Source organism: Pseudophryne corroboree, chromosome 12, assembly GCF_028390025.1.
Source record: "Pseudophryne corroboree isolate aPseCor3 chromosome 12, aPseCor3.hap2, whole genome shotgun sequence".
Lineage (NCBI taxonomy): Eukaryota > Metazoa > Chordata > Amphibia > Anura > Myobatrachidae > Pseudophryne > Pseudophryne corroboree.
The window spans coordinates 24,865,101-24,892,936 of NC_086455.1; positions in this window are offsets into that span (position 1 = coordinate 24,865,101).

Genomic DNA, 27,836 nt, shown 5'->3' on the forward strand with positions numbered 1-27,836 from the left:
TTCTGGCAGGGGTTAAATATCTCCATATAGCCCCCGGAGGCTATATGTGAGGTATTTTTTAGCCAAATAGGTTTTCATTTGCCTCCCAGGGCGCTCCCCTCCCAGCGCCCTGCACCCTCAGTGACTGCCGTGTGAAGTGTGCTGAGAGGAAAATGGCGCACAGCTGCAGTGCTGTGCGCTACCTTTAGAAGACTGAGGAGTCTTCTGCCGCCGATTCTGGACCTCTTCTTGTTTCAGCATCTGCAAGGGGGCCGGCGGCGAGGCTCCGGTGACCATCCAGGCTGTACCTGTGATCGTCCCTCTGGAGCTGATGTCCAGTAGCCAAGAAGCCAATCCATCCTGCACGCAGGTGAGTTCACTTCTTCTCCCCTAAGTCCCTCGTTGCAGTGATCCTGTTGCCAGCAGGACTCACTGTAAAATAAAAAACCTAAGCTAAACTTTTCTAAGCAGCTCTTTAGGAGAGCCACCTAGATTGCACTCTTCTCGGCCGGGCACAAAAATCTAACTGAGGCTTGGAGGAGGGTCATAGGGGGAGGAGCCAGTGCACACCACCTGATCGGAAAGCTTTACTTTTTGTGCCCTGTCTCCTGCGGAGCCGCTATTCCCCATGGTCCTTTCAGGAACCCCAGCATCCACTAGGACGATAGAGAAATAATAAAGACGACAACCACCATCAGTTAGTGTAGCAAAGTCCAGTAGATTACTAGCGCGTTTCACCACCATAGTATATGGTGGTTCATCAGAGGAAGATGATCACCATACTTCCTTGGTCATATCTGTCAGTGATAACCAATCAAATGGTGGGTGTGTGCTCAGCCTGCATCTCCATTAACAGTAGAAGAGATGTAACTGGGCTGTAACATTCATTATCATATAGCCAAGCTTCAGTGGACACGTGCCTACGCAACTTGAGTCTACGCAGACCCGGACACCTGTTTTCAGATGTATGTTTTGGAACTAATATGGGACTCTTACAAATGCACACTGATGAGAATGGCTAGTATCAAGCCATTGCATATAGCACCCAGAGCCGGATTAACGGCGGTTCGGAAGGGGCGGTCGTCCCGGGGCCCCCACACAAGTGGGGCCCCCGCACACTGTCCTCACAACTGCAAAAAAACAACGGAGTAGGAGTACAGAATTTACCTGTCACCTCTCTGTCCTCCTCGGCAGCTGAGACGTTCCATTACAGCTGCGGCTGCCGAGGAGCTTCACTCACTGCAGTGTGAAGTCTTGCGAGATTTGACATTATCTCGTGAGACTTCACACTGCTGTGAGTGAAGCTCCTCGGCAGCCGCAGCTGTAATTGAACGTCTCAGCTGCCGAGGAGTATGGAGAGGAGACAGGTAAATGCTGTACTCTTACTCCCATGTTTTTTTGCAGTTGTGAGGACAATGGGTGTAGTACGGGTGACCGGCGGTCTCCTGACCGCCGGTCACCTTACCGACGCCGGGATCCCGGCAGCATACCGACGCCGGGATCCCGGCGGGGAGGGGCGAGTGCAGCAAGCCCCTTGCGGGCTCGCTGCGCTCGCCACGCTGCGGGCTCGGTGGCGACCTGCGGTCGCCACGGGTTCTATTCCCACTCTATGGGTGTCGTGGACACCCACGAGTGGAAATAGTCCCTGTTGGTCGGCATGCCGACCATCGGGATAGTGAGCCGTCGGGCTCACGGAGGAGGTCATGTGACTGTCGGTCAGCCGACCGGCGGTCACATGACTACCACCCAGGACAATGTGTGGGCAAAGAAAAGTAAGCTGGCTAAATAGCACACATGTGCTCTAGTCTCTAGCGTCCCCCAATAAGCGTACTTAAAAATATGTATTGGTTCCCATTCATTCATGTGCGCATCACAGCAAGATCATTAGCATAGCCCTAGGTCCACAAAATGCATTGTCGACTCTTTCCATTCTGCAAGGACCATGTAGACATCTAGCAATTAAGTGAATACATTATCCCTTCAAGAGGGTTGCTAAGAGCAAAACACCAGCTCATACACATTGTAATACAAAATGCATTTTACATCTGAATGAATCACCCTACGAGGTGCCAAAAAATATATAAAAAAAAAATAATGATATGTGTCACTTGCTAAAATTTCATGAAATGTATCAAACCTGAAAAACCCCAGGACAGAACCGGTGAACAAGTTTGAAGTGTCTCTTTCTCTTGTGATTTTTTTGTGTTTTGAATTTTCCTTCAATTATTTTCATTCTCTGCAAACAAAATTGGCAGGGAAGTTGCCTTCAGGACAGAGAAGAAGTATTTTTTTTTTTTTTATCAGTATGTGCCTAGATTAAAAATCCTTTATTAGAAATTCAGCAGAGGACTGGCCTAATTAAAATCCAATCTCCACTTTGCTCCCAGGCTGTATTGAAATATCTTAAGAGCTGCTTTATTTCCACTGTGCAGTTGAATAACTTATTCGGAAAGAAGTGTGTAACGGGAGTAGACGCGTTATCTTCAACCTTTAAGAAGACATAGTCAGTAATAACTCAGAGGTACTGTGTACAATGTACTGTGCGATGTCTTATTAGTTACTTATGTCCAACAGGCTGCTGTACAAGCAGTGAAATATGTTCAGCAAATTATCTGGTAGTTCTCTCTTTTTTTTTGCTACAATTTCAGTGTAAAAAAGAACTAAACCTAAAATATTCTTAACATACTTTAATAAATAAATATAAAGGGGATGGATAGTTTTGGACAACTACCAATGTAGCAGGGGTGTGGTTTGTTGGGTCAACGGTAACTAGGTCGACAGTCATTAGGTCGACCACTATTGGTCGACAGTGACAAGGCTGACACATGAAATAGGTCGACACTGTCATTAGTTCGACATGGGTCAGGTCGACATGGAAAAAGGCCGACATGAGTTTTTTATTTTGTTTTTGGTATCATTTTCATCGTAAAGTGATCTGGAACCCTGCACCGTGTGCCCTCACTTCGGGCAAAGTTACTGTTGCCAATTGTAGTCCCCGTGGATCATAAAGTATAAAAAAGTTTTAAAAAAATGGAAAGCAAAATGTGAAAAACTCATGTCAACCTTTTCATGTGTCGACCTTTGCCGTTTCGACCTATGACCATGTCGACCTAATGCATGTTGACCAATAGTGGCAGACCTAATGAGTGTTGACCTAAAGACTGGATACCTGTAGCTGTTCTGTGACTGACTCCACCAGGAAGGCATCAGCTAAAGACATGTGGACAGCACTACAGGCAGCATACCAAGAGGAGAACTCATGAGGAGAATACATTTAAGAAGTGAGTGACTGATTGATTGCTTGATTAATTGAATGAATGCAGCAGTAAAAGTGATTAAATAGACAAAATGATGCCAATCTCAGCAACTAACTTCTGTTAAAGTGCAAATAGATGATGAAGAGATTACTACAGCAATGTTACAGAACGTAACACCTCAGTTTGATTTCTTAGTTGTGGCGTTCAAAGCAAACACAGCAAAATTAACCACAGACAGTCAGCACAAAGTTACTACAGTTTTTAAGAAGGTATGCAAGATCGTGATTCAAGCGCTGAAACTACTGCATTGCATAAAAAAGTGAAATATTCAGAAAATTTCAATTGAACATTTCCTATACTCTTGAGCAAAACAGTGTAAGTGAATAAGTGCACTGTACACTGGTGGAGAAAGAAAGATGTATACTGAAGGATACAGCGTTGGGTGGAAGCCATGTCCACATCAGTGTATCTCAAAAAACCTTCTGCTACAGTTGTCCTAAAGGACATAACATCTGTTGAAGCGTGGTCACAGAGAAAACAAAGTGTAAGGCTTCTCAAAGTATTTGGACGTACTGCCTATGTCAATATAACAAAGGAAAGTAGATGCAAGCTGGATTAAAAGTCAGTAAGAGGTACAGTATCATGCTTGGCTATTGCCATGAAAGCAAAGGTTACAGATCATGAAATAGAAATAAAAAAAAATCTAGTCAAGTCTACAGATTTTATTGTCAAATAAACAACACAAATTGAAGAAAACCAGGAAGTTTATATGCAAAACAAGTATGTGTCACTGGACATGCCAGCAGCAATAGATGTACCTGAACCAGAGGCTACTAGTGTGGAAGTTCAGCCACAGAAAAGATCTTCTGCAAAAATTGTCAGGCCAACTAAGAGGTGTAATGAGGAATTTGCAAACATTGCATACATTGAGCCACTAGATACTCAAGAAGCACTGTCAGTGACAACTAGTCTAAAAGGAAGTCAGTGGTAGGCAAAAATATGAAAATAGGTTTTCGGCAGAAAAATGAAAGCGAATGGAAGCATTTCACGGTACAAGTCCCGATTGGTTGCAAAAGGTTACACCCAAACTCAATCATTCTCTACAGTGATACATAATATCCAAAGCCAATACAGTATATAGTACCTTATGACCAGTCTTAGCTATATCAGCATTGCATGATAGGATACGGTACCAACTGGATTTCAATTCAAGATTCAGAACGGTGGACTGACAGAAGAAATTTACATGGAACTGCCAGAGCACTATAATAAGAAAATGTTCAAGGAAGCAGAAGTGTGTCTTCTAAGAAAGGCACTACATGGCCTGACGCAGAGCAGCCGATGTTGGTACATACAATTAGATGCTGTACTACAAGAAATGGGTTTCAACCATTGTCTCTAATATAAATATATACAGAAGAAACTCTTCTTTGTTGTTGTATATGTTGACGACTTACAGATGTGTCCTCATACAGTACATCTTTGCTGCCAAACAGTGCTCACTCCAAACAGCCTCTCTTGGCTCCCCAGGTCGCAAGAGACTCGTCTAGCGTCGGCAAGGGTTAAAGTGAGCCAGAACGAGGCAGAACTGCGTTCCGTCAGTTCCACTTGGAGACAGAACGCAGTTCCGCCTCCTCCGGCTCACCAACCCGATGTGTGCCCGGTGCCGCAGGGAGATGCCGGGTGCCCGCTGCGATTGTGTTACCAGCGGGCGCCCGGCTTCCTCTCCACAGCTGAAGCTCCGGCTTCCGGCTCTGTCAGTGTGCGCTATGGGAGAGACGTCATGACATCTCTCCCACAGACGCCCTGTTGGGCGTTGAACGCGTTAAGGACACAAGACTTATTAGCAATTCCTCCCGGCATAACCTTTTCCACACCTATCATCAGCCTGCCTGTTTTACTGCATTCAGAATAGCTGATGCCATCTGCCACATACGGTGAGAACAGCAGCTTTGGATTCCCAGCCTCTCCCACCTCAAACACCCGGCTTGTGCTGTAATCAACGGAGCCACAGACCATCCACGGGCTCTATCTATTGTTTATTAAACTTCAATCGGCAGAATTAAATTGCAAAATGAGTAAATACATGAATACATTTTGTGAATTCTGTAAGGAAAGGTGTTTGGTGGCTTTCAGCTTTTTCCATGTAGATCTGCGCTTCATTTCAGATTAAGTATATTGATCGTATCTCAATTTCAATCTTGCCTTTGAGATATTTGAATCAGGGCCGGATCTAGGCTTTGTGGCGCCAAGGGCGGAAAATAGGGGCGTGGCTTTGGAGAAGGGGCGTGGTCAGCCGTTGTGCCCCCAGTGCTGTGCCTCCTGTACTGTGCCCCCAGTTGCGCCGATCACCCAAAAAACAATACTCACCATCTCCACTCCTGTTTCCCGACCACTGCTGTCCTCCGTCTCCGCCTGCCGTCGCCACTCCTCGGTTCTATGGGAGAGACATCATTATATCTCTTCCATAGCACAGCATAGACACTAGAGGTCAATTATGACCCTTAGCGTCTATGTGCCGATCCCACAATGCCGTGCGGTGCGCAATGCACAGCACCGGGGGGCACCACCAGTAGCGGAAGGCAGCGCCCCGGGCAAAAAACCTGTGTGCCCGTAGCAAGATCCGCTACTGATTTGAATGGACAAGAGACATGTATATGACATACAAATTAGGGTCACAATTACATTAATTAAAGGAATGTGAAGGTAAACATACTGCGAAAAGTATCTTTTTTTTAAATGCATTTATAAGGCAGATCATTTATTGTTGCAATATGAACTGCATGTTCTGTAGGACTGACGTGACCAACTGACATGCCCCCTGTCCCTATCTCCCAACTGCCCCAACCCCGCAGGACACTGCGACCCGTGGGTGGGACAGTGGTACAGTCCTAGAAAAATAGGACTGTCCCGCCAAAATCAGGTCAGTTGGAGGTATGTGGTATGTAATCCTGGGATTCCCAGAATACCCTTGATTGATTTAATCAATTAAATTATTATTATTATTATTATTATTATTATTATTATTCTGTAAACTACTGTTGAATCAGTAAGTCTCACCCTTCATGCTGCCCAGCTGTACAATCATCAACACATTAACAACATGCATAAGATATACATAAAATATACACATAGGGCCAAATGTAACAGCTGAAGATTTGCAGGAGAATAGTTGCCCTACACTCTGGGCGATATGAGTGAAAGGTATGAACGATCTTGTTCATTAATGAACGAGATACCGTTCATATCTTTCAGTGTGGAGGCACCAGCGATGAATGATTTACGGCCCTGCGCTCGTTCATCGCTGGTGCCCCGTCGCTTGTGCATGCAGGCCAACATGGACGATCTCGTCCATATTTGCCTGCACTGCTATGGAGCCGGGTGACGGGGAGTGAAGGAACTTCACTCCCCCCGTCACTGCCCCCCCCCCCCCCCCCGCCGATGGGTTGCCCGTCGGCCGTATCTGCCGTCGGGCAGCTTGGCGGCGGATCCCGCAGTGTGTAGGGCCCATTACAGTATGTCTGTTCTTTTTGTCTCTTCCACACCTCAATCACCTTAGACTGTCTCTAATAGTACACACTGGGTACACACTAAAATGAACCTTGTTTGAACCTGTGAACTGTGCATTGTTATACGTATAACACATCATTATTTAACCATTGATATTTAACACGTTATTTTATAGCGTAAACATATTCCCCAGCACTTTTACTGAGAATGTTTCAGTCATTCACATAGGTCCCTGCCCAGAGGAGCTAACACTCTATATTCCCTGCCACATGTACACATGGAAACACAGGAGGCAGACATACAAACTCCACACAGATTGACCACGACTGGGAATGGAACTCATAAACTCTGTGTTAGAGGCAGCAATGCTAACCACTATGCCGACCGTCTTGTTATCATATATTTGATTATAGTTTTAAAAAAATGCTACAATTATTTGCTTTTTTTTTATACACATTAAAATAATGTCTAATAGCAAAGTATGAAGGGGAAATTAATGCACTAGCCACCTGCGATGGATACTTCTTGGACGGAACGTCCGTCTTCACTTCCCAGCTCCATCTGGATACATGGCTTCAAAGAAGAAAGGTTACTGTGACTGGCCTGGGTGGCCGAAGCTCAGTCTGTGTCATCTGCCGGGAAAACAGGTGACGTCACACGCAGCCGCTGCGGGCCGGGGAGCGACGAGTAGCTCCCGGCCAGCACGCTAAAGCTGTGCTGGTCAGGAGCTACTCTTGAAGTGCAAAGGCATCGCCGCTAAATTTAGCACAGCTACGATCACCTCTGAATGACCCCCAATATTGGGGATGGGGTGTGGGATGGGGGGGGAATAATACAAAGAAAGCCGGGACTCCCGTAGGAGAACTGTCAGTGGGTGCAATGCATTATTGCAATGGAGGGACACAGTTTTGTGTATGGTTCTACTTAAAATACAGATAAAAAGTGATATATAAAAGACATCTTCTCTAGCATGTTGAGCATTGGATGCTGAATACACTAAAAATGATGTCACCCAACCACATAAAACGCACCCTTCTTATAGAGTCTATTTTAATATCTTAAATTCCACACAGTGTGAAACAGATCACACCGAAAACTTTCTCTGCGCGAAAAAACGCTGGCGTTGATAATAAGGATGCATCCAATCCAACCGATTGGTTCCAGCCAAAGACCACAGCTTCCAGCTGTCCTGACTGTGTCGGAGACTCACGATTTGCGGATCTCAAGTGACTGGGGCAGACACAAGTGATTGGGGCGGGATCTGGACATTGGGGCGGCAGGATACGGACACAAGTAATTGGGGCAGGGTCTGGACAGATCAGGGCGGAGAGAATTGGGAGAATGGATTATTTTGTTCCAAACGTTGGAAGGCGTGTAAGCACTGGATCTGCTTGCAAAATATTCTGCCACACAAAATACTGACTTAAACTTATTCAGTATATGCATAAAAAATAATAATTGCCATTTTAAGCAAAATCCCCAAAATGACATATTGGTAAACAACCCATCTTTTGTACCCCAGCGTATTAGTGGTAAGGTAAACATGTATCTCGCCTAAGCCATGTTTTTCGGATACCGGTGTGCGGGGAGGATGTGATCGAGCTAAAACGTTTGGAATTTCTGTATAACCCGAGCGTCTGCAGAGCTCTGTAAAATCCTGTTCCAGGTTCCCGGTGAACTCGTACTCCTCTGTCAGAAAGGTGTAAGGTTAGAGCATAGGAGCAGAAAATTACCCCTGGTCATATTAGGTGGTCACTGTTTGCTATATAGAGAGCGATCTGGAATTTAGAGACCAGAGATCACACTTATGAGAACTCCTTACATTGAGAATCGGATACACCCTGATACAATGACGTTTACACAAAGAGATACCGTTTAATGATGTAGGGTAATACGGTTTTTATGATATGTACGTAAACTCCATTTGCGAATCTTATTCTGCGAGACCACATGCAGTGCCCACAACCCACAGTATGTCACTTGGGGGGCGACTGATTGAAAACTTTGGAGAAAATGGCGCCCCCGGAATGAGGGCCCATGTGCACTGCAGGGGGAGCAGATGTAACATGTGCAGAGAGAGTTAGATTTGGGTGGGGTGTGTTCAAACTGAAATCTAAATTGCAGTGTGAAAATAAAGCAGCCAGTATTTACCCTGCACAGAAACAAAATAACCCACCCAAATCTAACTCTCTCTGCACATGTTATATCTGCCCCCCCCCCCCTGCAGTGCACATTGGCCCTCATTCTGAGTTGATCGCTCGCTAGCTACATTTAGCAGACGTGCAATTGCATAGTCGCCGCCCACAGGGGGGGGTGTATTTTCGCTTTGCAATTGTGCGATCGCATGTGCAAAAACATTTTGTGCAGTTTCTGAGTAACTCTGGACTTACTCAGCCCTTGCGATCACTTCAGTCTTTTTGGTGCCGGAATTGATGTCAGACACCCACCCTGCAAACGCTTGGACACGCCTGCATTTTCCCAGACACTCCTAGAAAACGGTCAGTTGACACCCACAAACGCCCTCTTCCTGTCAATCTCCTTGCGATCGCCCGTGCGAATGGATTCTTCGGTAAATCCATAGCTCAGCAATGATCTGCTGTGTACCTTTACGACGCGCATGTGCATTGCAGTGCATACGCAAGCGCAGTAGAGACCTGATCGCTACGCTGCAAAAAACGTCAGCGAGCGATCAGCTTGGAATGACCCCCAATGTTTGTTACTAGAAGAATACAAAGTATAGTCAAAATTGGCACTTAGTCAAAATCGTACGTAGACAAAATCTCAAGCACAGATACTGTAGTACAGATTTTGACTATCTGGGCTCTGGGGGAGTTTAAGGGAAATCGCATAGTCAAAATCGGACATAGCAAGGATCTCGCCGTGAGTACACATCTTTACACAAATAAACAAACAAACAGGCGGGACATAAGTAAATAATGGGGATATCCAGTGTTGTGGGTGAGAAGGGGTAAGGGTGTGTACACACGGTGAGATTTTTTCTTACGATTTTGACTATATAGTCAAAATAGTAAGAAAAGTTAGTGCAGATCGCAAGGTGAAAGTCACCTTGCGATCCCGATTCGATGCAGATGCGCGGTTCCGCGTGGTCGGCATCGCAAGAATAGATAGACTGTGCAGGCAAGTCAATTTTGAGTATCTCTATAGAAGATAGTCAAAACTGACACTTAGCCAAAATCGCACACAGGGGGTAATTCCAAGTTGATCGCAGCAGGAAATCTTTTAGCAGTTGGGCAAAACCATGTGTACTGCAGGGGGGGCAGATATAACATTTGCAGAGAGAGTTAGATTTGGGTGGGTTATTTTGTTTCTGTGCAGGGTAAATACTGGCTGCTTTATTTTTACACTGCAAATTAGATTGCAGATTGAACTCACCCCACCAAAATCTCTCTCTCTCTGCACATGTTATATCTGCCTCCCCTGCAGTGCACATGGTTTTGCCCAACTGCTAAAAAATTTCCTGCTGCAATCAACTTGGAATTACCCCCATAGTCAGTATCGCAAGCACATAATGAGTGTGCTTGCGATACTGACTATGTGCCGACCTGGCCCCTGTCGCATAGTGAGAATCGGGCATGGGGGGTAATTCCAAGTTGATCGCAGCAGGATTTTTTATAGCAATTGGGCAAAACCATGTGCACTGCAGGGGAGGCAGATATAACATGTGCAGAAAGAGTTAGATTTGGGTGGGTTATTTTATTTCTGTGCAGGGTAAATACTGGCTGCTTTATTTTTACACTGCAAATTAGATTGCAGACTGAACACACCCCACCCAAATCTAACTCTCTCTGCACATGTTATATCTGCCTCCCCTGCAGCGCACATGGTTTTGCCCAACTGCTAAAAAAAAAATCCTGCTGCGATCAACTTGGAATTACCCCCATAGTCCGAATATCACCGTGTGTACGGGCCTTAAGAGTAGAGAACTAGAGAAAGCCTTTGTTATATGTATGGATGGCTGACACTTATTCCTCCATTTCTGCTCATACCACATGATAAAGCTAAATATTTATCTTATTTAAAACCCTTTAAGAGGCCTAAGAACACTGTACGCTATTGACGTATGGAGTACCGTAAGGGTACGCACGTTGCGTAACAATCGCTTAGCCATGGTCGAGACGCTCAAGCGTCACGTTCGCTCACGGCCAAGAGATCGCAGGCAGGCACGCTATTGGCTGCTGACTAACGTAATGGTTCGCTATAGCGTAGCGGCCGCTCGGGACCACGAGGAGATCACCAGCGGCGCAGACGCTCACAATGTTAAACCTTTATATCTAAACCATAAACAATGTAATATGCAGTAAAACCTTAGTGTAGAGATAGGGTGTAGATGCAACACAGTGTAACCTTATTAACTTAAAAGCTGTTCGAGCGTCACCGACGCTCTGAGAATACTTAACACTATAAGAAATACACAGATACCGTGCTTAGGGTCTAATGCCTTATATGAATGTTATTACTTGCAAAAAGAATAATACAATACAAGTCACACACTACAATATAACATAGACTAACTAACCAGATAACTACACAGGAAATACAATATAATACAATTACGTTTGCAGGAAAATTAAGAGAGAAAGGGGAGAAGAGAGAGAGAGAGAAATGGCCCACAATAACAAGAAATACAATATGATTGCGGAGAAAAACTTACGCACAAAGGGGAACGATCGCATGCGCCTCTGGACATCCAGCTCCCGATTATCAGCAATGAGAACCGTTGAAGAGTGAGAGCTGGATGTGATCGGCTTGTCTATTTATGCCCCACACACAATACGATTCAATGGTCCCTACAATCTCATTGTTCATTGGACACAGGAATTCCTCCTCGCATTATAACAAAAGGTCATAGGTTGATTCATACAGGTGGGCTGTGACAATTTCCAACTGCTCAGGTGGGTGGGAAACTAGGTTTCCCGCCGCATGGATAAGTAAGTGCAAATAATAGTAAATGGACATAAACTTCTTATGTCCATAACTATTCGCACGAGCGATTAATTCGCTTCAAACCAACACCGGAATATTGCTAATTAAATACTCTTCCGATGGATACTAAACACCACTGTATTACTCCTGTCTGACCCTTCGTATCAAACAAAGAGGGATTTCTCCGTCCATGAACATTCTACATTAACCAAACTTTCAGATTCTATCAAAGGGACCATAATCTACAAAATACATTATATGGTGAAAATATGTAACGAAAGAGTCGCCCGCTAGACACACACAATCTCTACCGTAAATGCGCATACCGTGCGCCTGTGGGTGCCCGCAACAGCGAGTATGCGCACGCACGGGAGAGCGCACACATGCGCAGCAGGGACACATATGAGGTGCAAATATGGCAGTGTGCATCGTGATATTTTTCTGACTTTGACAGTCCACCCTTTGGCAGTCAACAATAACTGCCACTTCCTAAAACATTTCAAAACGAGAAAAATATATGTCAGGGGTTAATACATTTCCATGGTTGGGTAAGGGAGGAGAGAGGAGAAGGTGTGAAGAGGGTATGACCTAGTGAGATAGCAGAAGCATGTGTGTATGAATCCGTGTTTGGGGGTCATGTATCATCGTGCCGTACGTGTTTTAAATCAAGCTTCGAGGTATTGCGAAGTATACATTTGAATTCCTTCTTATCCCGTGGTACGGGTCTGTGGATGGGCTGTCAAACTTTACCGAGCTCTTTTCGGATTTTGGTTGCAACAAAATGGGGAGCACATTTTAGTTGATGACACATGAATGGGGGAATATGTGATTGCTGATATCTGTGCCTGTATTCCCTATCGACTATGTGTGTAATTACCTGAAGGTTGTAGAGATGAAGAAAAGACATAATTACGGTAAATGCAGTGGTATTCTATGTCAGGTTAATGAACATTTGTCGGTTGAAGTCTTGTTCGGTGTCTGTTGAATGCTGTCTTCTTTGTGCTTTTGCCAAAAGGCGTGTGGGCAAAAGCTTTGTCAATGTCCATAGGCTTACAAAAGTGTTGGGCTAGCGTAATTTTAAAATTTCTAGGGAAACTGGGGGTCTATGGCATTGTTCATCAAAAATCTGTGTATAAGGTTGTCAAAACTTCTTCTTTAATCCATCAGTTGTCTGTATACAGGATCATCAAATTCCTCGTCAAAAGTGGGTCTTTTTACCTTGGAAAAACCAGAAAAACAGGTGAAAGAAACGGACCGTAGAAATCGCATTTTCATCACATCATTGTTTCTACATTTGGGTCATAAATCAAATTCATTGGAATTATAATTTCCTCACTCCTTAAACTCATCACCCTGGTACTTCGTTTGCACTTCATTAAAGCCTGACCGCATCTAAATATCAAGCCAATCGATATGACAACACCTAAGATACATAGAAGAAACTTCCCAACATCCATTATGACTCTTTGAGCCCATTCTCCTAAACCAGAGAACCAATTTCGCGGGTTCAACCATGACACCCAACCAGTCAGCTTATTACCTACAGCAGCAAGAGTGAGATTGTGTCTCCTGCAAAATTCCCACTTCAATTGGAGAATATCGTCCATCTTTTGGTCTATGACCTCGACCGGGTCCTCGGTACTATTCGTTATATATGTGCAGCATTTCACGCCGTACTGCGTTGCCAGTGTGACGCAATATCCGCCTGTCACTGCTGTGAGATAATTAAGAACCATTCTATGCTGGACCAGTTCTGTTTTATAAGCTTGAAGTTCTCTTCCAGTATACCTGAACGTGTCATCATACATTTCTGTGATATTGTCTAACAATTTGCAAGCGCAGATATGTATTTATAATTCAACACTCCTCTGGCGGTGCGAGTGATGTCTAACGCGATTAGAAACTGAATCCCGGTGGATTCATGGATCATGTCAGAGGCTGGATGCTCTGTTCTTTCTATCAGGTGCCGTTTAACTACGTGCTCGTAGTGGGTATGAGTATAAGGGGCTTGGGCAACACGGTGAATATCTTTCATTTTGGCATGTGATACAGTCATTACCTCAGGCAGTACTTTTCCAATATAACACAATCCTTCAGAGTTTGGGGCAAGCCACTTATACGCCTTCCTCCCGCATATGAAATATGCATCATCGGGGAGAACATATGGGACGGAGTAGGACATAACCATATTACACATCTTCCATGTGAAATCTCCTAACCCTAATGCTCCCATCTGTTTAGTACACGTATCAGTTTGTACGATATGTGCGCAGTATCCTGGTGATACCTCTCCAACTCTCGTAATCCTACTTCCTAGGGTATACCTATACCGGAAAGATTTTTCTCTACTGGCTATGTGGCGTATAAGCTCTGTATCTGTCGGCATTCTATCTGCTCTATATGAAAAGGTCATGGTTTGGTTACTCCATGACACTTCCCAATTTCCCGGCTTTCGGGGATTGGAGATGTTAAAACATATTAGGGACCTATCCACATGATATTGGTGGAGCTTCAAACTAGGAGGACTGGAGATATTAAACCTCCTGTCCACCGGTCTCCCACCCTTTAGCTCAAGTACCTCCCCTATCGTTAAAGGAAATGGTACTAGTCCTGATTTGCTATGACCTTGAGGTACTTGAGAGCATACCCAACAATCTGTTTGATTTAACACACTACCCACTAAGGAGTGATAGTCACTCAAGGGGTGCCGGTCCATGTGGATATTAAAACTGGATTGGCATTTCTTAATGCACCCATCCTCAACCACATTGTCACAGAGCCTACAGATACAGTTTTCTTCAGCTAACAATCCTTCACAATTCCTTCTATTGTCAATGTTATCGGATCGTTTTCTGATACTCGCCTTTACTTGTTGATTAGGTTGCTCTTGGAAAACTACGCCTCCATCTCTGTCATCAGAACCCATTCCAGAACCTTTCTCGACCTCCATGGTACTCTCGCCGGAACAGACTGCTCTGGTCAACATCATGGTCAACAGGAAAATCCGGATCACAGTCTCTTGGGGCAAGTCCATCTTATAGGAGGAAACGAAGAAGAATGAGAAGGGGGAGAAAATGATTTGAGGGAGAGGGGATGGGAAGTGGAGAAAAACAATAAAAGGGAACAGGGAATCGACAACTGCTTTTGATCTTGTGATTTTCAATGCTCAGGTGCCGCCTCAGTCCTCCTGGAACAGACACTCCAGTGATACAACTTCCTCTACCGTCTGTTCCTTATCACGGGACCTCTCTGGATCAGCAACCTTCTTACAATGGGACGAATGAACCCAAGTCTCTCTCTCGGCAACCTTCAATGCTGTAGTGCTAGTCAATAAGACTTGGTATGGTCCTTCCCATCTGTCAATAAGGCAACCTGAGCGTAGAAAATTCCGTATCATTACATAATCCCCAGGTTCAATGTCATGACAATTACTATCTGGTAAATCAGGAATCACCAACTTCAAATTATCATTTTGATTCCTTAGCTGTTTACTCATGTTAATCAAGTATTTTACAGTCACTTCATTGTTACACTTCAAATCATCCTGAGGGTTAATCATAACATGCGGTTGTCGACCAAACAAGATTTCAAAGGGAGACAGATTAAGAGGGGACCTGGGAGTGGTTCTGATGCTGTACAGTACAATGGGTAAAGCTTCTGGCCATGTCAATCCTGTCTCTGCCATAACTTTGCTCAGTTTATTTTTAATAGTGCTGTTCACTCTTTCCACCTTCGCACTCGCCTGTGGACGGTATGGAGTGTGCAGCTTGCTATCAATTCCCATCAACTTACACATTCCTTGAAAGACATCACCTGTAAAATGGGTACCCCTATCACTTTCGATAATTCTAGGGATACCATATCTACATACAAATTCCTGCACAATTTTCTTAGCAGTAAACATAGCGGTATTTGTGGCCGCAGGAAATGCTTCGACCCAATTTGAAAAAACATCTATACAAACAAGTACATATTTCAAATTTCGACAAGGGGGTAATTGAATGAAGTCAATCTGTATTACCTGGAAAGGGCCGCCTGCAGGTGGGATATGAGATGGTTCTGTTGGTATTGCCTTTCCGATATTCTTTCTCAAGCATGTAAGGCATGACATTGCTCTCTTAATTGCATGAGATGAGAATCCTGGGGCGCACCAATATGCTCTTACCAACTTGCACATTCCTTCCTTGCCCAGATGAGTCAGCCCGTGAGCTGCCTCAGCTAAACATGGAAGATATGCTCTGGGGGCCACCGGTTTACCATGTCCATCCGTCCAGAGTCCTGAGGACTCCTGGCCATATCCCTTTGCCTTCCAGACTGCCTTTTCCTGTGTGGAACACAAATTTTGCATTTCACACAACTTCTGTGTGTTGATGGTATTAAATACCATCAGTTGTGTGGTGTCTGTCTGTCTGGGGGTACCGGCTGCTAACTTAGCAGCTTCGTCTGCTCGGCTGTTACCAAGTGATACTGGGTCTTGGCTATATGTGTGTGCTTTACACTTGATAACAGCCACTCTGTCGGGTTCCTGTATCGCTGTTAGAAGCCTTTTGATGTGAGCTGCATGCGCTACCGGTGTACCAGCTGCCGTCATGAAATTTCTGAGGCGCCATAGGGCTCCGAAATCATGGACTACCCCGAATGCGTATCTAGAGTCGGTGTAGATATTGGCTGATTTGCCCGTAGCCAATTCACATGCTCTGGTTAGGGCGACCAGTTCAGCAACCTGGGCTGAGTGAGGTGGGCCTAGCGGTTCTGCTTCTATGGTGCCTTGGTCATCTACGACTGCGTATCCAGTACACAAGTCTCCCGAGTCTGACTGTCTGTGACAACTACCGTCCGTGTAGAAAGTTAGATCTACATCTTCCAGTGGGTTGTCACTGATGTCAGGCCTTGCGGTAAAATTTTGGGTCAAATATTCCATACAATCATGTGTGTCCTCCTTTGTATTAAATTCTCCTTCCCCACCACTCTCATCCTCCACCCTTTGTGCCTGTCCAGGCACACCTGGGAGATATGTTGCAGGATTTAATGCACTGCATCTCCTTATGGTGATGTTTACGGGGGCCATTAGTGCCAATTCCCATCTTGTAAACCGCGCTGATGAGACGTGCCTGGTTTGGGCAGAATTTAGAAAGGCTGACACTGCATGTGGTGTATGAATTGTGAGGTTGTGACCTAGCACTACATCTTCGCTTTTCGTTACTAGCAATGCTATCGCAGCAACGCTTCGCAAGCATGTGGGGAGGGATCGCGCTACCGTATCTAGCTGAGCGCTATAGTATGCTACTGGCCTGCTGGCATCACCGTGCTTTTGGGTTAGGACGCCTGCCGCGCAACCAGCACTTTCTGTTCCGTACAGCTCAAAGGGTTTCCCATAGTCTGGCATACCTAATGCTGGTGCCTGCGTTAGGCACTGTTTAAGTCTCTCAAATGCCATCTCGGACTCGTCTGTATGCGAAATCCGATCAGGTTTGTTTGAGGAGACCATCTCCTGCAAAGGTAACGCTAGAATGGAAAACCCTGGGATCCAGTTACGGCAATACCCACACATTCCTAAAAATGTTCTGATCTTTTGCTGGGTTTGTGGCAGAGTCATGTCTCTAATTGCTTGAATTCTATCAGCGGTCAGGTGTCTCAGTCCTTGTGTTAGACAGTGTCCCAAATATTTTACCTTAGTTTGGCATAATTGTAACTTGTCTTTGGAAACCTTGTGTCCTGTGTCTGAAAGATGAAACAGGAGCTGTTTCGTATCCTTCAGGGATGCTTCCACTGAATCAGAACACAGTAGTAGATCATCCACGTACTGTATTAATACTGATCCACTCTCTGGTTGGAAAGACTGTAAACAATCATGCAAAGCCTGGGAAAATATACTTGGACTGTCTATGAAACCTTGTGGTAATCGAGTCCATGTGTATTGGACTCCTCTGTATGTGAATGCAAACAAGTATTGGCTGTCAGGGTGCAGAGGTACCGAAAAGAAAGCGGAGCAGAGGTCAATAACAGTGAAAAATTTCGCAGTGGGAGGGATTTGCATAAGGATGACAGCTGGATTTGGCACTACGGGGAACTGACTCTCAACTATTTTGTTAATCCCCCTTAGATCCTGCACTAGCCTGTAACCCCTCCCCCCACTCTTTTTAACAGGGAAGATGGGACTATTGGCAGTGCTGGACGTTCTTACCAGAATGCCCTGTTGTAGCAAGCGCTCTATTACGGGATACACTCCTAACTCCACCTCTGGCTTCAGAGGGTATTGTGGGATTTTTGGAGCTATCCTACCATCTTTTACTTGTACAACTACCGGAGCTACGTTCGCCATTAATCCAGTGTCCTGTCCATCTTTAGTCCAAAGTGACTCTGGTATCTGGGATGTCATTTCTTCTACTTGGGATGGAGTCCTACTTGTCATAATGGTATGTGACATTAATTTTGATGGGGAGTCTAACATGTCTCGCACTTCCTGAGCGTGATTCTCAGGTATGTCCAAGAATACACCTTCAGGAGTACAATAAATGACGCACCCCATTTTACACAATAAGTCTCTTCCCAGGAGATTAGTCGGTGCCGATGCAGCCAGCAAAAAGGAATGCTTGGTATGTAAAGGCCCTATTGTAATCTCGGCTGGTTTGCTAACAGGGTAGTGCTGGACTACTCCCGTTACTCCTATGGCTGGAATTGTCTTACCAGTGGTTCTCATGCCCACTGTCGAATTTATCACTGATTTGGCCGCCCCCGTATCTACAAGAAAGTTTAATGTTTTACCAGCTACATCAATTGCAATTTCGGGTTCACTTCCAAGATTTGCAATCAATTTTACTGGCTGCAGATTACAGGTATGGCCACACCCCTATTGGGTATGGTGACCTCCCTGAATCCCGCTGGCAGCAACTACTTGTGAGGGAGTTAGCTGGGAACTACCAGAGGCGTGCCAGTCTCTGTTCAGGGGGTATCTTTTTGTTTCCCCTGTATGTGGCTCATAACTCTGTCTCTGCGGACCTTGCTCCCAATGTCGTGTGTCGTGTCGTTGTCTAGGGGGTTGGTATGATCTTTGCGAATTTTTCGCTCTACAGTCTCGTGCTATGTGTCCCTGTTTATGACAAAAATAACATGTTACCACACTTGACTTACCCACAGGGTTTGGTGATATAAACACAGGCTGTTTTGTGGTCAGGGCCTGTATACTTACTGACATTAACTTATCACCTTGTGACTCCCTGTGTCTGGTGATATTCCGGTCGTGATCAATAGCAGCCTCTCTCAAAGTAGCCACCGACAGACCTCGCCAACATGGTTGTGTGGTCTGTACCCTGGTCTTTAATGCCTCTTTCAAACCATCCATTAGCACAGATACTGCTACTTCTTGATGGTTTGCATTGGTCCTAATGTCCTCTATGCCAGTATACTTTGCCATTTCTAATAATGCCCGGTGAAAATAATCAGCAGCTGTTTCTGACTCTTTTTGTTTAATGGAAAAAATTCTATTCCATTTGGCTACAGCTGGGAAATACTCCTTTAACTGTAAATTTATTCTTTTTACGTTATCTTTGTTGTACACATCTGTAAGAGGTACATCCTGATCCAATCCACAGTCAGCTAAAAATTGAGCTGCGTCGACATTGGAGGGTAAACAAGCCCTCAGCAATATCTGCCAATCTTTGTTATTGGGCTCTAAAGTGTTTCCTAGGTCTCTGATGTATTTTTGGCTAGCAACTAAATTTTTTCTGGGGTCAGGGAATTCAGACACTATGGTCCTTAATTCCATTCGGGAAAACGGGCTGTACATGGCAATGTTCCTGATAGGAGTGACTCCTGTAGTGTCCGTTTTCCCATTTGGGACTGCTATTACCCTCACGGGAGCAAGTTTAACAACATCATTCTGTGTAGATTCTACAGTCTGTGGTGAAATGGTTTCAGCATAGTGTATGGTGCCGTACTTACCCGTTGATACGACCTCACCTGTCCCTCCGCTAGGGGGCTTTGTTACTAATCTTATGGGTTGGGCCGTGCCTACTGTCGTTTCTGATATAGTGGCTGCTAGAGAGAGCGCCGATATTGTTGCCGATTCGTCCTCTTGATCACACTCCTGGGGAAAGTTCAAAACAGGGTACAACTTGCACGGGTTAATACTTGCATGGGTTAACTTATTAACATTATCCTTAACATTTATACAGTTGCTAAGTGCCTGTTTGTTACCCCCTGATGCGTCATTCTCCGCAACCAATTTCTCTCCTGATATGTATGGTGGCGGCGGGGCCGTGGCTATCAGTTTCCTGATAGGGCCAGATCCCGCCGCCTGAGCCAATCCTCTCTGTATTTCACCCTCCTGTTGCCATAACTGCAAATAATCATAATGTTTGATTCGTCTCTTTGCTGATTTAATGAGACATATCCTTCTCCTTAAATTTTGCAACACTTCTGGGCTGAAGCTGCCTACTCTTGGGAATTTCTCCCCGTCATGTACAGTCATTTTCTCCCATTCATCACATAAAATTTCTGTGTGTCTTCCGTATTTTTCACACATTACATACCTTGCCGACCCGACTGGTCGGTTTACAGAATCAACCCGAACCGAGGTTGATCGCCCCCTTCCTGAACAACTGGCCCCCATAATTTGCAGGTGTTGCTTGCTCTACCTCTGACCTTTATATCAGGGTCTTCAGCGAACCCTTACAAAAAACCAAAGTATTCAAAGATAGGTTGACGGTGAAGTTTACCGAGCACCTCACTCACTCGCCCACGCCGACCAATATGCCCACACACTGATATAGTGCTGGCGTACTCGACCCAGGGCCCCTATTAACCTTAGTTTACTGGAACATGTAGGTATGATCCGAAGAGCATTAACCCTTTCCAGTAAAGGTGGAGTTGTCGGATAATTCCTGAGTGACCAGCGAACTTCCCTTTTTGATAAAATAAAAAATTACACAAATCGCGTTAGAATGTACAAATAGCGTTTATGACCGGGTTCGTACACAAATGGTACTGGTCAGGTTACTAACTAATGCGCACAATTACGTGCGGTACAATCGTTCAGTACATAAGCAACTAATCTTATGTACGGAGCGACCAGTGGAATCGACATTCAGCAGCTGCGAATTCCTTCAGCCTGAGCTTTATGGCCTATATGGGTGTTGCACCAACCCTTCTTGGTGTTGTGCCTTGTCTCTATAGCGGACTTCTTTGTACCTAGACCTCCTGGTCTGTTATACGACCTCCTGGTCTGACCTCCTGGTCTGCTATACCTCCTGGTCCGCTACACTCTAATGCTCAAATTTTATGTTTAACCAGAGATGCCTCCCTAGCCACCACGTATGTCACTTACACGTATGTACCTTCACGAGAACTCGATGATTTCTGTGGTTCAATCCCCAAAATTGTAAAAACAAACACTCACTCACCACATATACACTTTTGTTTCTATTTCTATTTCTGCGCAGAAATTTTCTTTAGACCAGATGTGTTGTAAATTTGGAGAAGGATCTGTTAATTTAAATTTCGAATACTAAAATAAACTTGCGCTATTTATCGCCAGTTGCGCTACTTATCGCCTGTTGCGCTATTTATCGCCTGTTGCGCTATTTATCGCCTTGCCACCTTTTCGCTTGTTAAAAATCAACACTATCGTGTGACTTGAGTTACGTGGGCGTACCCAGACGCTCCGTTGCGTAATTTACGCTGCGTGCGTCGGCCTTTGCGTACGCGAGTCTCAGCCCTTTGTTAGAGACACGTGTACACAAAACCAATGTCCACCGTAACACAATGTACACGTTTATCAATGTAGATGATCCTCGATCCTCTACTGAACCCCACACCAATCTCTCCTTGTACCTTTAGGTAGAGCTGCGTGTGTGCTTTACACTTTATCCCTTAATATATTACTTTTACACTTACTATGAAATAGCGACAAATCTCTCTTAGCACGTTTTATCAATTATAAAATGGCAAACAGGAGAGTGATATATGAAAATACACGAAAAAGAAATGCAGATATGCGTGTGTGCGTACGCAAGATAGAAATAAACAGTTTTAAAAGACACTAGCGTGTTGTTCTTACCTCTGGTTCCGGATTCCCTCAGCACCCTTTACTAAGCGAAGCAGACGCTTATCCCGTCAGCACTGCGAAGAATATGATCTCCCGCCCTTTGCTGATGGATAATGTCTGCTGAAATTACCTAGCAGAGATATGTGAAGGACAGGACGAGCCTCCAATTGATAAAGCTAAATATTTATCTTATTTAAAACCCTTTAAGAGGCCTAAGAACACTGTACGCTATTGACGTATGGAGTACCGTAAGGGTACGCACGTTGCGTAACAATCGCTTAGCCGTGGTCGAGACGCTCAAGCGTCACGTTCGCTCACGGCCAAGAGATCGCAGGCAGGCACGCTATTGGCTGCTGACTAACGTAATGGTTCGCTATAGCGTAGCGGCCGCTCGGGACCACGAGGAGATCACCAGCGGCGCAGACGCTCACAATGTTAAACCTTTATATCTAAACCATAAACAATGTAATATGCAGTAAAACCTTAGTGTAGAGATAGGGTGTAGATGCAACACAGTGTAACCTTATTAACTTAAAAGCTGTTCGAGCGTCACCGACGCTCTGAGAATACTTAACACTATAAGAAATACACAGATACCGTGCTTAGGGTCTAACGCCTTATATGAATGTTATTACTTGCAAAAAGAATAATACAATACAAGTCACACACTACAATATAACATAGACTAACTAACCAGATAACTACACAGGAAATACAATATAATACAATTACGTTTGCAGGAAAATTAAGAGAGAAAGGGGAGAAGAGAGAGAGAGAGAAATGGCCCACAATAACAAGAAATACAATATGATTGCGGAGAAAAACTTACGCACAAAGGGGAACGATCGCATGCGCCTCTGGACATCCAGCTCCCGATTATCAGCAATGAGAACCGTTGAAGAGTGAGAGCTGGATGTGATCGGCTTGTCTATTTATGCCCCACACACAATACGATTCAATGGTCCCTACAATCTCATTGTTCATTGGACACAGGAATTCCTCCTCGCATTATAACAAAAGGTCATAGGTTGATTCATACAGGTGGGCTGTGACAATTTCCAACTGCTCAGGTGGGTGGGAAACTAGGTTTCCCGCCGCATGGATAAGTAAGTGCAAATAATAGTAAATGGACATAAACTTCTTATGTCCATAACTATTCGCACGAGCGATTAATTCGCTTCAAACCAACACCGGAATATTGCTAATTAAATACTCTTCCGATGGATACTAAACACCACTGTATTACTCCTGTCTGACCCTTCGTATCAAACAAAGAGGGATTTCTCCGTCCATGAACATTCTACATTAACCAAACTTTCAGATTCTATCAAAGGGACCATAATCTACAAAATACATTATATGGTGAAAATATGTAACAAAAGAGTCGCCCGCTAGACGCACACAATCTCTACCGTAAATGCGCATACCGTGCGCCTGCGGGTGCCCGCAACAGCGAGTATGCGCACGCACGGGAGAGCGCACGCATGCGCAGCAGGGACACATATAGGGTGCAAATATGGCAGTGTGCATCGTGATATTTTTCTGACTTTGACACACAGTTAAGCGACTGTCTTGACTGCAGGTGGAGAAGACTTTACTGCACGTTTTGCATTGTGGTACACACTTTGTGCTCACTTTGATTTATTCCACTGGAGAAGCATTGATGACATTTGCTGCCAATGGGTGAGCTACATACACTACTGGAGGCATTCACTAAACAAGAAGCAGCGTATCGATGTATTGAAGCAAGAGATGTAAAGCACAGCAAGACTGTAGCCCTAGAGATATAACGCTCATGTCACCTGTACAGTCGTGTTAAGGTGCATACACACCGTGAGATATTGACTAAGTGCCGATTTTGACTTTGTGATTTTCCTTGACCTCCCCGGAGACCAGAACCCAGATACTGACTATCTTTACTTGCGATTTTGACTAAACTAGAAACTAGATTGTACACAATATAGTCAAAATTGCCTTGCCTGCACAGTCTATTTTGTCTTGTGATACTGATCCTGAGTTGTCTGCAGCAGCAAATTTGTTAGCAGTTGGACAAAACCATGTGCACTGCAGGGGGGGGGCAGAGAGAGAGGCTGTCCTTACACACGGTGAGATCCCTGCTATGTTCGATTTTAACTAAGGGTGTGTATACACGGTGAGATCCTTGCTATGGCCGATTTTCACTTTGCGATTTCCCCTGTACTCCCCGGAGCCCAGCACCACCGATTTTGACTAACTTTTCATGAGATATGGACTATGGGGGTCATTCCGAGTTGTTCGCTCGCAAGCGGATTTTAGCAGATTTGCTCATGCTAAGCCGCCGCCTACTGGGAGTGAATCTTAGCATCTTAAAATTGCGAACGATGTATTCGCAATATTGCGATTACACACCTCGCAGCAGTTTCTGAGTAGCTTCAGACTTACTCGGCATCTGCGATCAGTTCAGTGCTTGTCGTTCCTGGTTTGACGTCACAAACACACCCAGCGTTCGCCCAGACACTCCCCCGTTTCTCCGGCCACTCCTGCGTTTTTTCCGGAAACGGTAGCGTTTTTTCCCACACGCCCATAAAACGGCCTGTTTCCGCCCAGTAACACCCATTTCCTGTCAATCACATTACGATCGCCAGAACGATGAAAAAGCCGTGAGTAAAATTCCTAACTGCATAGCAAATTTACTTGGCGCAGTCGCAGTGCGGACATTGCGCATGCGCATTAAGCGGAAAATCGCTGCGATGCGAAGATTTTTACCGAGCGAACAACTCGGAATGACCCCCCATGTGTGCTTACTTATGTGAGATGTCATTGACATGTGAGATGAACTAGATAGTACACCGATCTAGCAAGTATTGACTTGCCTGCACAGTCTATCTTTTCTTGCGATACCGGCCTGGTGGGACTGCGCATCGGGATCGCAAGGTGACTTTCACCTTGCGATCTGCACTAACTTTTCTTGCTATTTTAAAGACCAGAACAAAGAAGATAACCCAGACGCGCTGTCACAGCTGCCAGAAGGGATTGTCAGTCCCTAAATGTTTTTAGAAAATGAGGAAATAAGAACTGGCGCTACTGTGTTTCTCCAATAATAATAAACGACTGTGGATCAATTTGAATAAAAATAACATATAATTTATTCCCTATACATCACAAATAAAAACTAGAAAACATCCTGAACATATATAGCAAATATAAAATTGAGGCATATATGGAGCTATGATATATTTATAGGTGGCTGCTTGCAGTGTCCACAAATGGATCCCGGACTAAGTGCCTTGTGCAAAGTTCTCTGGTAAGAGGAAATAAGTACAGCTGGTATTACCCTTGTTGATGGAGACTTCCAAAGGTTTTATGGAGATTATTTCAGCAAGCAAGCTGTGGCAATGAAACAACCTGGGTCTCTCCCATCGATGCTGTACATGTGCAATTCCTTAGAGTTCCAAATGGCAGATTTAAAAGTCCATATCTGGATCCGACTTGCAGGTGGAACACTTGTGGTGGTTGTGGCAGCTTCAACACTTAACGCGTTTCCCTAGGTAAAGTCACCTAGCTTCATCAGAAGTATGGCTCCATCTGATTTTGGGATCTATTTATACCCCATTTAATGACCTGATGCCCCACAGGTGTGATGTAATTTATCAATAATCCACAGTCTCGGTAAAAATACAGAAATTCTATATAGAATATACTCATTATACACATGCGAAAGGATGGGAGGCAAACCCACATGAAAAAGACATTTCAGAAGACACAAATCAATAAAATATACCTCTATGATCAGGAGGGTCAAGGGTCAGTGTAGTCACATGACTCACCCCCTGTTTATTATGAACAACCGTTTGTAATCATATGCATTAATTACATATACTTCACTCCCCCAGTCACTGGGATGATAATGTCCCCATAATAAAATATGACTTACATAAATATCCCCAAGAAGATATAGGTAGATGGGGAGATTTATCTCCTGGGCTCCGTATAACGGTGTGTATTCCTTCCGGGTCACGTGATCGGCGGCATCACGTGTGAGAGGATTTACTAGAGAGCTCTGGTTGCTTAGCAGCAGAGCGCGTATCTACGTGATGTACGTATGACGTGACGCCGCCGTCACGTGATCGGGATTCTGGAGAAGACCGATTTGTGTAGATGGTTGCTAGGTGACCTGAACGTACACCCGCATAGTGATCATGCCGCTGTCATTCCACAGAAGACTTATAGTTATAAAGCTATAAACAGTATGTTCCCACTCATGGGCTAATCAAAACACGTTATGGATGAATGTGTACATTAATACAGTAAGGTCATTATGTCTACATTAGCTGGTAACTCTTTTTTGATTACCGAAAACGTCAGCAGCATACTATTATACAGCACATATTACCAAGTATAATCATATGTTGGAATTTCAATTTACACACCAGATATTACGTGATAGACAATAACAGATATTATATCACTCATGACCCTTAAAATGAGAAACACTTGGATACTATTATATTACTTTTTGTTGTCTATTTTTTGTGTTTTTTATATAGATACAAATATATGTTTTTTATTTTTTATTTTTATTATTTTTTATTTCTTATTTTTTGTATATATATTTATTTTAACCCTCAAAAATACTGCAAGAAAAAAGACCTGATTGTGATCAATATAATAATGACATTCATTATGGTTATAAGTGGGCTTGTCCCGTTCATAGATATCTAGCTGATTATATATAATAAAATGAAGAAACATGATTCATATTGAATCTGAGAGACACTCATGAGTACATTTGATGCTGAAAATATTAAGGCATGTTGAGCCCAAGTCACCCCAACCCTGTCGATAACATAGGGTGGCCGTATAGCCGTGGAGTGACTCCGGTTGACAGAAGTACCTAAACACTCAGAAATTTTTCCGAATGACCGCTAATCCTGAACGTGCTGACAGGTGGAAACACTGTCCCGTCCAGGGTTGCGTGGGAATCTCCAAGGCTATACCGACCACACACAGGTGACACAGGTTTGCCACCTGTACCTTATGGTCTCGAGGATGGTTGGTGGTATGGGATCAACAGGACTGTTAGTCGGGGATAATTAATAAACCCTAAACCACTACATTTAATTCCATTGTCTCATTTAGACCTGAGGGGTGCACTGAATTAAACTGCAGCATCCAGTAGATTTCTCTCTTACATAATAATGAAAATCTATCACCCCCTCTCCCCGTAGGTGCTATATATTCCAATCCTACGATCGAGAGACAACTGGGATCTTTCTGATGTGTGGAATAAAAATGTCGGGACACACTGTGTTTGAAAAAACCTTTTGCTATATTTCTTTTATGTTCCATGAACCTGGTGCGCAATTTCCTGGTGGTGCGGCCCACATAGTATAAGTTGCAACTGCACCAAAGAAGGTATACAACATATGAAGAATCACAGTTTATAAATGATTTAATAAAGTGGGTGTCTATTTTATTTGGTAATTCAATTGACACCGTTTTCCTTAATGTATGGAGACAGACCTGGCATTTATTTTTGCCACAGTGAAAGAAACCCAAGGGTTTTTTTGTCAACCATTCAGAGCCTGATTCTTGTTTTCTAGTACAGTCTTTGATTTCTACTTTTTTCAAATAACTTGGAGCTAAAAGGGTTTTCAAAGACCTATTTTTCCGATAAATGATAAGTGGAGCTTGAGGCAGTGTCTCCACCAAAACACGATCCTGTTTCAAAATTTTATAGTTTCTCTGTATTATACTACGTATCTGACCTGCACAACTATTAAATTTACATATAAATGCAGAACTCCTATCTTTTTTGGTGGGATCTTCTTCTCTTTTAGGATGATGTTGCAGAAGGCTGTTCCTATCTAAATCAGAAACCTCCATGAGGGCTTTTTGTAAAATGTTATCTGGATACCCACACTCTCTAAAAGAAGAGAGTAGAGTGTCCGCTTGTTCAGTAAAAGTGGTAAAATTGGAACAGTTTCTCCTAAGGCGAATAAGTTGTCCCTTAGGAATATTTTGCTTCCAGGGTTTGTGATGTGCACTACTAAAGTGCAAAAAGGAGTTAGTATTAGTCTTTTTATTAAATGTGGACGTAACTATTTTATTATTAATGATCT